Below are 9,187 nucleotides of genomic sequence, written 5' to 3'. Positions count from 1 at the left end.
TTTTCAGCATAACTGAGACAAAAGTATCCAATTTAGTAGGCTTAACCACAATGGCAACCACATCATTTTATAGAAATGTCCTTAGAATTTGCAGCATAATTATGTAGAATGGCTCATAGAGAAGAAAACTTAAAAGTTATGTTCGATTTTTTAAGTTCCATAGGCATGGAAACTGTAACTAAAGAACGCTACTTTGTCACAAAGGATTTATTAATGGCATTCCTTACTTCTCCAGATCTCTTTAATGCTATAAGTAAAGTGTACTGGATTAGGGGAAAACTTTCATTAAACACCAGAGCACAGAGACAAAAGCAGCATAGTGTCTGTGGGTTCTATTCCTGGCGCCACTAGGGTTTTTACTCACTGAAATGGAACTTGTCTTTCTGGTATACTACTTCTTTAGCGATCAGGATGTTTTACAGAAGCAGGAAGTCTTATGACCTTTAATATAATTGCCAGGTTTTCATTAAGATACATGTTATGGAGAGATTTTAGTCTCCTGGTTGTAAGAAGCTCAGTAGGTAATTTTCCTGTAAGAAAAGATGGACTATGCTTTGTTTCTTTCTATGACAAATGATGTGATGTCTCATTTTAATTTTTTGTTATATCTTCTGCTGTAATTGCTGTCAATGGGTAAAAAGTTCAAATCCACGTGATCTGTGCTTCAATTGATTTTCCTTTAATATCTCTACGTGTTTGGGAGCATCTGTCTGTTTGGAGGACATAGTGTGTAAAACATAGTTTTTCTGATGAAAAAAGATGTCCTAGTAAAAGGTAAGTAGGGAATTAGAATTCACTCAAGTTTTCAAATTTCGTTCTCTGGACTCAATATAAAGAGGTCTTGACAGTTATTTCATGGACTGAGGTACAGGATGCATATGTTCAGACAACGACAAAATCTCTTCTTTTTTATGTAAGACAAACCAGATTTCATGTTAAAAAGTAAGTTTGGTATACTAGTTTTATTTTTCAAATTGTTTCACTGGTAGGTGGGCTAGCTGCTTTACTCAGTACCCGTTAGAGATTGGCTCAGTTGTTGGTTATTTATAATTGGGGTTATTTAGAATGACATGTTGATGGCTGTAAATGCCTGCTTGCAGTTTATAACCATGTGTTTTATACTACCTCAGCTGCCAATGGCTGCACTAAGAAATCCAGAGGGAAATAACCATTGATTTTTTTTTAAGTTTTAGGAAATAACACTTACGAGCTTAGTCTCATCTGACATTGATCTGTAAAAGTAATGTTTCTCAACTAAGAATTGTCAGAAATATAGAGTGTTTTGGTTATGTGCCAACTTTCAGTTTCATAAACTCATTCTGAGAACACTAATGTGCAAGGCAAAAAATGGTACAAATAGAACAAAAGAATGGCAAAAGTTGCCTCTAGGTGAATTAAACATAATTTGTCTCACCCCTGACTTGGTAACTGTACACTTGAATAATTTCCACAACTATTCAGCCTGAAAACAAAATCAACACCATGTCTCTTTGGCAAGTTTGACAATGGCAACAGAGAGACACTGAAGAAGGAAAGGGAAGGTGGATACAGAAGGAGAAGTCATTGTAAAAGTAGACTAAGGCTGTACTTCTTGATACTAAATCATAGCAAAGATGCTATCAGGTTACTCTTGCTTCAATATTGAGATAAATTATTGATATTCTCATTTCAGTTTTCTTTACTGCTGAAATTTTAATTTTATTCTTTGGCTCCTGCAGTTTAGGCTGTTTCTTTACACACTAAATGTGCTGGAAAGATGGATTTCCAAATAGTTTCATCTGACTAGTCAATCCATTCAGTATCAAAAATTGCCTCTGTTGCTCTATTGAACTAAACGGTGTGATTAATTTTAAGTTATTCACTTCATATTCTTTACCCAGTCATTGCCTTTCTTATTCCTACCAAAGAAAAATGTAAAATATAAATCAGCTATGTAGTACTTCAGATCATTTGTTCAGTTTGGACTGAATGGTCAAATGGTAGAATGGGGTTAACAAGTTCACTTCTTTCTTTTATATTTGTAAATTTTCATGCAAAGTCAATAATTGTTTAATATAAATTGGGTTTAAGAATAAATTCACTTTCTTATATATGTCTTTTCTACTTTCCAAATGTATCTCTCTTACTAATATACTGTCATATAAGCTATAATTTTTCTTTGTAGCATATACCATGATAATAAGCAACTACATGTTTTTGTATTAAGCAGAGCTCTTTAGTTATTAAAAGTCAGAAACAGAACTTAAAACAGTTAAATGAAAAGAGGTGCTTTACTGATTCATATCACTGCGAAGTCAATACTAGTTTGAATGGTTATATCCATGTGATGTACGGTGCAAGCATGAACAAAGGTGAATATATATTCAGGTAGGGCAGGGAGAATGGAATACAAGGGTCTTATATGAAACATTTCTAACCTGTAAATATTTAAATGTAGAGAATACCCCTAACTGTCTTTGTAATACTTGCATAAAGAGGACCCAGACCCACTGAATCAGACTTTTAAGGAAGGAAGTTAAGAAACGTGTATTTGAATAAGCTGTAAAGAAGAATCTCAGGGAGCACACTGCCATTGATCTACAGAGAAGACTCTGGAACACAACCCTACATGACCTATGAAGTAAAAATACTAAATAAATATTACATTGAAATACACATTCTAAAGGAAATATTAAAAAGAAAATACAGTACAGAAATAAACTCCTAATATTTATACTTAGTGTTTAGGCCTTTAAATTTAACGTTTATACATATTAAACCATTTCCTCTGTAGTCTGATAATGCTTATATTCAAAGGAATGAAAAAAAGTTGCTCAGAATTATAATATGATCTTACCTTAGCAGAGCTTCCACTCAGAAAACATCTGCATTTATCGTGCTGTGGTGTATTTCCCTTGGCATAGTACCCAAAATACTATTCACGGAGGAAGTAATTTCACACTAATTTGAGTACCTGGAGCGTAATGAGAACTATAAGTACAATTCAAAGGATTCTTTCTAGTGCCTATAAGATTGGTTTGGAAAGAATGCTTAATTTGTACAGTTGGGACACATACTATCAGCAAGCAAATCACTTCCTGGGACCTGCTTTTGGTAAGGCAGGAGAAACTTTCCGAACGGAGATTTTATGTTCTCTTCTCTTGGGATTTTAAAGAGGAGGGGAGGGAACATTTGAAATCATTTCTTTCTACAATCCCACTCATCTTTCTAAGATATAAATCTGATCATATTTTCTTTCATATAGTTCCACAAATTCCACATTGCCTGCAGGATAAATTCTGAAAATTTAAAAATTACTAGACAGAGACTAAATTTACTAGTTACTAGACTAAACTAGTTACTGCACAGACTCAGAAAGAACAGATATGCAAAGAGAAGCGCCTCTTAGAATCCAGACCCTCTAGAGGCACAGCTTCACTTTCTGGGTGTTCCTCAATTCTGTTAGATCATTCTGTCTCCTTATAATCAAATACCTGTTTTGATTAAATATCTTGAGTGAGTTTGCGTTTTTTCTATCAGTGTTAGTGTAACCGTACAAAATGTTTGCCTTCGAGAATCCCAGTTACAGCTATATTCCTGCATCCCATTCAATTCAGCATCAGAATCTCCTGGGTTTCCATTTTGAAGAACAAATTATTGTTCAAAAATTATGAAAATAACTTGTGATGGGTTCCACAGGACTCCACTTTGTACTTTCCACTCTGCACTTTCCACTTTGCTTTTGTCTAATTAAGCATTTTCAGTGAAGACGGCTGTCAAAAAAAAAAAGATGGCTAATTGTGCAACTCTCTTTCCCTCAGCTGTTTTACATACAGCATTACAAACTCCTTCCTTACAAAAAAACATTATGCAGGGTGAGCTCAAAAGGAAAACTGGAGAAGTATTGAATGCTGTTGGGCCTGATGGACGTTTGCTGGATGTTTGGCAATGCTGTCATGGCTTATCCTGTTCCTTTCAAAATGCCCTACCATTCTAGATTGCTAGTAGATAGGGTCAGGAAGAGATGGGAGAAATTGTACTTTACGGTGTTCACAAAATATGCTCACAAAATGGCTGAATAGTTCTGCTATAGCACTTATAAAAATTATTATGAGCATTCTTGCTACTGAAGTTGATTTTGGTTTTTAGGAACACATTTTTATTCTGCAATAAACACTTTTAGAAATAATAAGTTGAAAATATGATTTTAATTACTGCATTTTAAATACTGAAAAAGGTACCAATTAAAGTATAATTTGCATAAAATATTCATTGACATGTAACACTTACCATTGGGGCTGTAGTGATAATAGTGATATCACAGAAAACATAAAAATAAGAATACATGAATCTTTTAACAGCATTAATGCCCACTCCAAAAGTCAATAATCTAGAAGACTATACTTGAAAACAATGGAAACAGATTCAACTGCAAAATCTGGGTTTACCTGTCACAATGAGAAGCCTGACTTTTCATTGAGAAAAAATGACTGTCCTAGAGCACAAATATAAGTGGAATGATAGCTTTTAATGTGTTAGCACTGTTAGTAGAACTACCTAAATATTTAAATTATGCTTGACTTACGTCAGTTTCAACAGATGTTTTGAATAGGTTATCGCAAATTAAGGGTTCCATTTTTTTATACAAATCTTGGCAACAGATAAACTTTTAGAAGTTGATTCCATAAAGGTAAAACACCTGACATAATTATTAATGCTATTGTAAATTCATTTAAAAGCTCAATATTTGGAGAAAATAGTTTTGTGACAAAATTTAGTTTTGGGTAGAACACAATATTGTGGTTAAAAATGTTCATAGGAAATTAAGACATTCATGAACACAAATGTACTTGGAATTGGTTATGGAGACATAATTATATAAATAAGCTATGATATTTTATAAATCAAAATCGAAGTTATAGACTAAGTTACAAATGTTTTCAGTATACAAAGATTAATTTTACTACCACATTTGTTAATAATTCCCTTGTTAAAATAAAAACATACACCTTGGAATACACTCATTGACTCTTTATTGATCATCTACCATCAGGTAGACTTCAAAATTATTTGTACCTTTGCAGAGCTACTTTGTAAATCTACATAACTGTCCTAAGATGATGTTGAACTGTTTTTGTAAATGCTCTAATTTTAGTTACAAAAGTTAGCTGAAAATTTAAATCAAGTATTCAATGAATACAGAGGTGTGCAATCTTTTTTAATCCAAAATGTGGCCCTTCTCAGTTTCTGTTGCCTGGTTGGTATTTTATTTGTTTTTTCTTTGTTGTTGTTTTTTGAATGTCTCCTTCCTGAATACATCCAGCTGTACTGGATGAGCTGTGCTTAACTAATTGACAGCTGATTGCTCTATTGTTTTCAACTGTGCCCTGCAGCATAAATTACTGCACAGACAGATCCAATGATATACTGGCTCCTTTAAAGGGGTTGTTTTTGAGGTCAGGGTTTGAGGTTTGTTCTGATTCCAGGAAGGCTTTCTTATCCAACTCTTTCCCTGTTTGTTTCTGGAAAACTTGCTGGGCTATGGTTTAGTTTATATCTCCCATAAAGCTACTATCCTCCACTTAATTGCTTTCCACTAAAACCATTGTTTTTGAGAGTGTCCTTAGGCCTGAACTTTCTCACATTCCCTTTCAAATTAGGGAGAGCTATAGAGCTCTCTATTAGCATATCTTGCCCCCTGGGCAAAAACTCTGAGGTATGGCTCTGGAGCTGATCCTGGGATAGTGGCTTGTTTCTGAGTGGTGCTGCTGCTTTAGAAGCAGAGCTCTGGGTAGGTGTGACAATCTGTGTTTTTTTTGTTCGCTTGTTTTAATTTCCTTTTACCTTTACAAAGAGAAGAATGTAACCTCTGTTCTAAGAATGAGCTGGGGCAAAGGCAGTTGGTCACCAGTATTCTCAGTGTGCTGCACCTTTGCTGGAGCCTCCGATTCTGAGTGGTGGTCTGCCTAGAAGAATGGAGCCTCCAACTCACTTGGAATTTAGCCTCTACAAAAGGTAACGGGGAAAAAAAAAAAAGGTAACTGGGTAGAGAGGATGAGAAATATTGTCGTCCCACACCCCTCTGGAACATGTCATAACCTTCAACTTGGAGGTGGGAGAACAATTCCTGTGTTCTAGTTGCATCCACCTGGAGTTGAGTTTCCATCTTACTGGGCTCAAGAAGGTGTGTGGGAGGGAGGGAGTAATTCATGGTTCAAATGCCAGAGACTCTGCCTTACTGAGTGACAGTAGGTTTTCTTGAATAAATGTTTCTTAGACTGCAGTTTGTTCTTAAGACCATTTCATAAGACTTAAATATGTTCTTATTGTTTTTTCACCAGTTGCTATGGTCTAAATGTTTGTTCCCCTACTCCCCAAAATTCATATGTTGAAAATCTAACACCCTGTGTGATGGTATTAAGAGGTCTTTGAGAGGTGCTTAGGTGATGAGCCTGCAGGAAGGTGATTAATGCTCCTATAAAAGAGGCCCCACAGAGCCTTCTTACTCCTTCCACCATGTGAGGGTGCAGGGAGAAGGCACTGGCTATAAACCAGGAAGAGGGCCCTCACCAGAATTCAACCATGCTGGTGCCTTGATCTTGGATTTCTGTTCTCCAGAACTGTGAGAAATAAATTTCTGTTGTTTATAAGCTAGCCAGTCTGTAGTATTTTGTTATAGCAGCCCAAACAGACTAAGAGACTAGTTATACATGCATCAGTGGGGAGCATATCTTGACAAATTTTGCCTGGTACTATTAATTTATTGTGAATTATATAGAGTACAGTATGTATGGGGTTAAGATAACTGATTGGGCAGACCATAAAAGTGCAGAGAAATGAATGAAACCTGGATCACAGACCAACAATGCTGAGTTTACACGTTAGGTAGTCATTAACAGGTCAAAGTTATCCAAAATGTAGTAGAGAATACTACAGATGCCTTAAAATTAGATCTTTTAAAGTATTTTTGTGGGGAATTCCCTGGCTGTCCAGTGGTTAGGACTCTGTGCTTTCACTGCCAGGGCCCAGGTTCAATCCCTGGTCAGGGAACTAAGATCCCACAAGCCACATGGCACAGCTAAAAAAAAAAAATTGTGAAAAATTCATGTGTGTGTGTGTATATATATATATATATATATATATATATATATATATATATATTTATATATATATATATTTATATACGAACATATATGTATGAAATTCATATATAAATGTATATAGCAGATATATAAAATACAAAACATAATTCATATATAATTTCTATAAATAGAGATTATTTTATATATTTATATATAAAATTTCATGCATATAATCTCCATTATATATATAATAATGGAGATTATTTTAGTCAATCTAACAACCTATCATCAAGATTTAACAAATTTCAACATTTGCCATATTTACTTCTTTTACTTTTAGTTTACTGAAGTATTTGAATCAAGTATGCAATCATGAAATGATAGTGTACATCTCTTAAAAGAAACCGTTTTTTTAATATAACAGAATTTAAAAGTCTCTTAATTCATCTAGTACCCAATCCACATTTAAATTTCTTTGATAGCTAAAGCAAAATAGTATTTTTATCATTGGATGATTGAATCAATATCAAAACAGGTTTTTTTTAAGAGAATTACCATTTGTGAATATTTCTTAATTTAAGACATTGGCTTGGAGATAGGACATCTGTTTTCCTTTACAATGTTCAGAATCCTAGAAATCTGATTGCTTCTTTGTGGTATGATTTAACTTGTTCTTATATTTCTTGTATTTCTTGTGAATTTAAAAATAGATGCAAAGGCTTCAGGAAATTTTGTTTACCATTTTTGCAAGACCATAAAAATAGGTAGTTGTATCTATTTAATTTTACCTTAGGTCATGCAGCACAGGATGCTGGAAATTCCACCTTGAGTGACTGATCATCTGGTTCGGATGGTGACAGCCTGATTCCTCCAGTGTAAATTTATCTTTTTCCCCTTACAATGAGCAGATAATTAGGATAGCAATGCTTTGATATCTTGTGAGTGTACAGTCCCCAAACAAGTTTTCAAGTACTTGTTTTAGCATCTGTTGATAATTATTACATCTTTAGGGAGTATAAAAAGGCAATTTACTGATAAAATTATTTACCTACATTTTTGAAATCAGAATTATAATGTAGTAAAGCCTATTTACTCAATCATGGCCTTCTAGTTGTCCTTACAGACAGTTGCATCAGGAAAATCAAAGTAAAGGCTTAATTCTTTTCCTTTAATTTATCAATTTTCAAAGTCAGTATTTGGTGAAGTAGCTATTTTCAATAGTGACAATTTTTTTTGTTTGTTTTTTGAAAATCATTGTGAAATCATGGACTTTCAGATAATCTATATGTCTCAATCAGTTGCATACATTGTTTTTTGTTTGTTGCTGAAATTGTCACATCTTTGCCCTGCCCTGTGGGATCCTTTTCAGATGTGCACCATTCCTTTTTGTTACAACCGTTAGTCTTTCGGTTTTTTTGTTTCTTCGTTTCTTTGTTTTCTGTCACGAAAAATAATGTTCTGCTAATACCCATCTTATGTTTCCTGCCTCAGACCTTAATTCAACCATTTTTTCCAAGGAGCTCTAGTTCTTTCATTTGAAAAGGAAACTTAACGACAAAAATATATACATGATTAGAGTACATATCATTACTGGCAATTGCTTCCCAGTAATCATTTCTTTTTGGTGGTCAAAATTATGAAATAAGCATTTAAAAATAAATAACAATGAGTTCATACTGCTATTTCTAATTCTCATTTAGCATTATAGAGTTGTACTCATTTCTTTTAGATTTTACTTGTATATATATATATATATATATATTTTTTTTTAACCAAGGACATTATTTCTAACAACATTTTGTAATTTTTAATTTAACACAATTTCTTACAGAATAAATGCAGTTGTTTAAAAATCACTTTGATAGTTATTTTTTGACCTGAAACATTAAAATGTCTGTACCCTAGAAAATAAGTGAAAATTATAACATGGTGCAGAGGTCAGGGTAGGGAATTTTCTAGTGTTCAAAATTGAAATTCTGTAGGTAAAAATCACAGTATGAACAATCTACACACAGAAAAAAGTTTAAATCAGAATTTTTTTCCTCTAATGAGTAGTTGTTATCAACTTCACTTGCAATAGAGATAGTGGGTAACATGTTTAGAATAAACATTTTCTTGCCTCTACC

The 9,187-nt window shown here is 33.7% G+C and overlaps 1 long non-coding RNA gene across 1 annotated transcript in view; it reads left to right on the top strand.

The window, feature by feature from the left end:
- The first annotated feature begins 664 nt into the window (after positions 1-664).
- Positions 665-9,187, top strand: part of LOC309642422 — a 65,420-nt gene continuing 56,897 nt past the window's right edge. The window contains exon 1 of the long non-coding RNA XR_014253186.1: positions 665-5,994. This is a non-coding gene — a long non-coding RNA (uncharacterized lncRNA). The remainder of the gene's footprint in view (positions 5,995-9,187) is intronic.

Source organism: Balaenoptera physalus (genome assembly GCF_965194825.1).
Source record: "Balaenoptera physalus genome assembly, chromosome: 14".
Classification (NCBI taxonomy): domain Eukaryota; kingdom Metazoa; phylum Chordata; class Mammalia; order Artiodactyla; family Balaenopteridae; genus Balaenoptera; species Balaenoptera physalus.
This window is presented reverse-complemented; position numbering and strand designations above follow the sequence as displayed.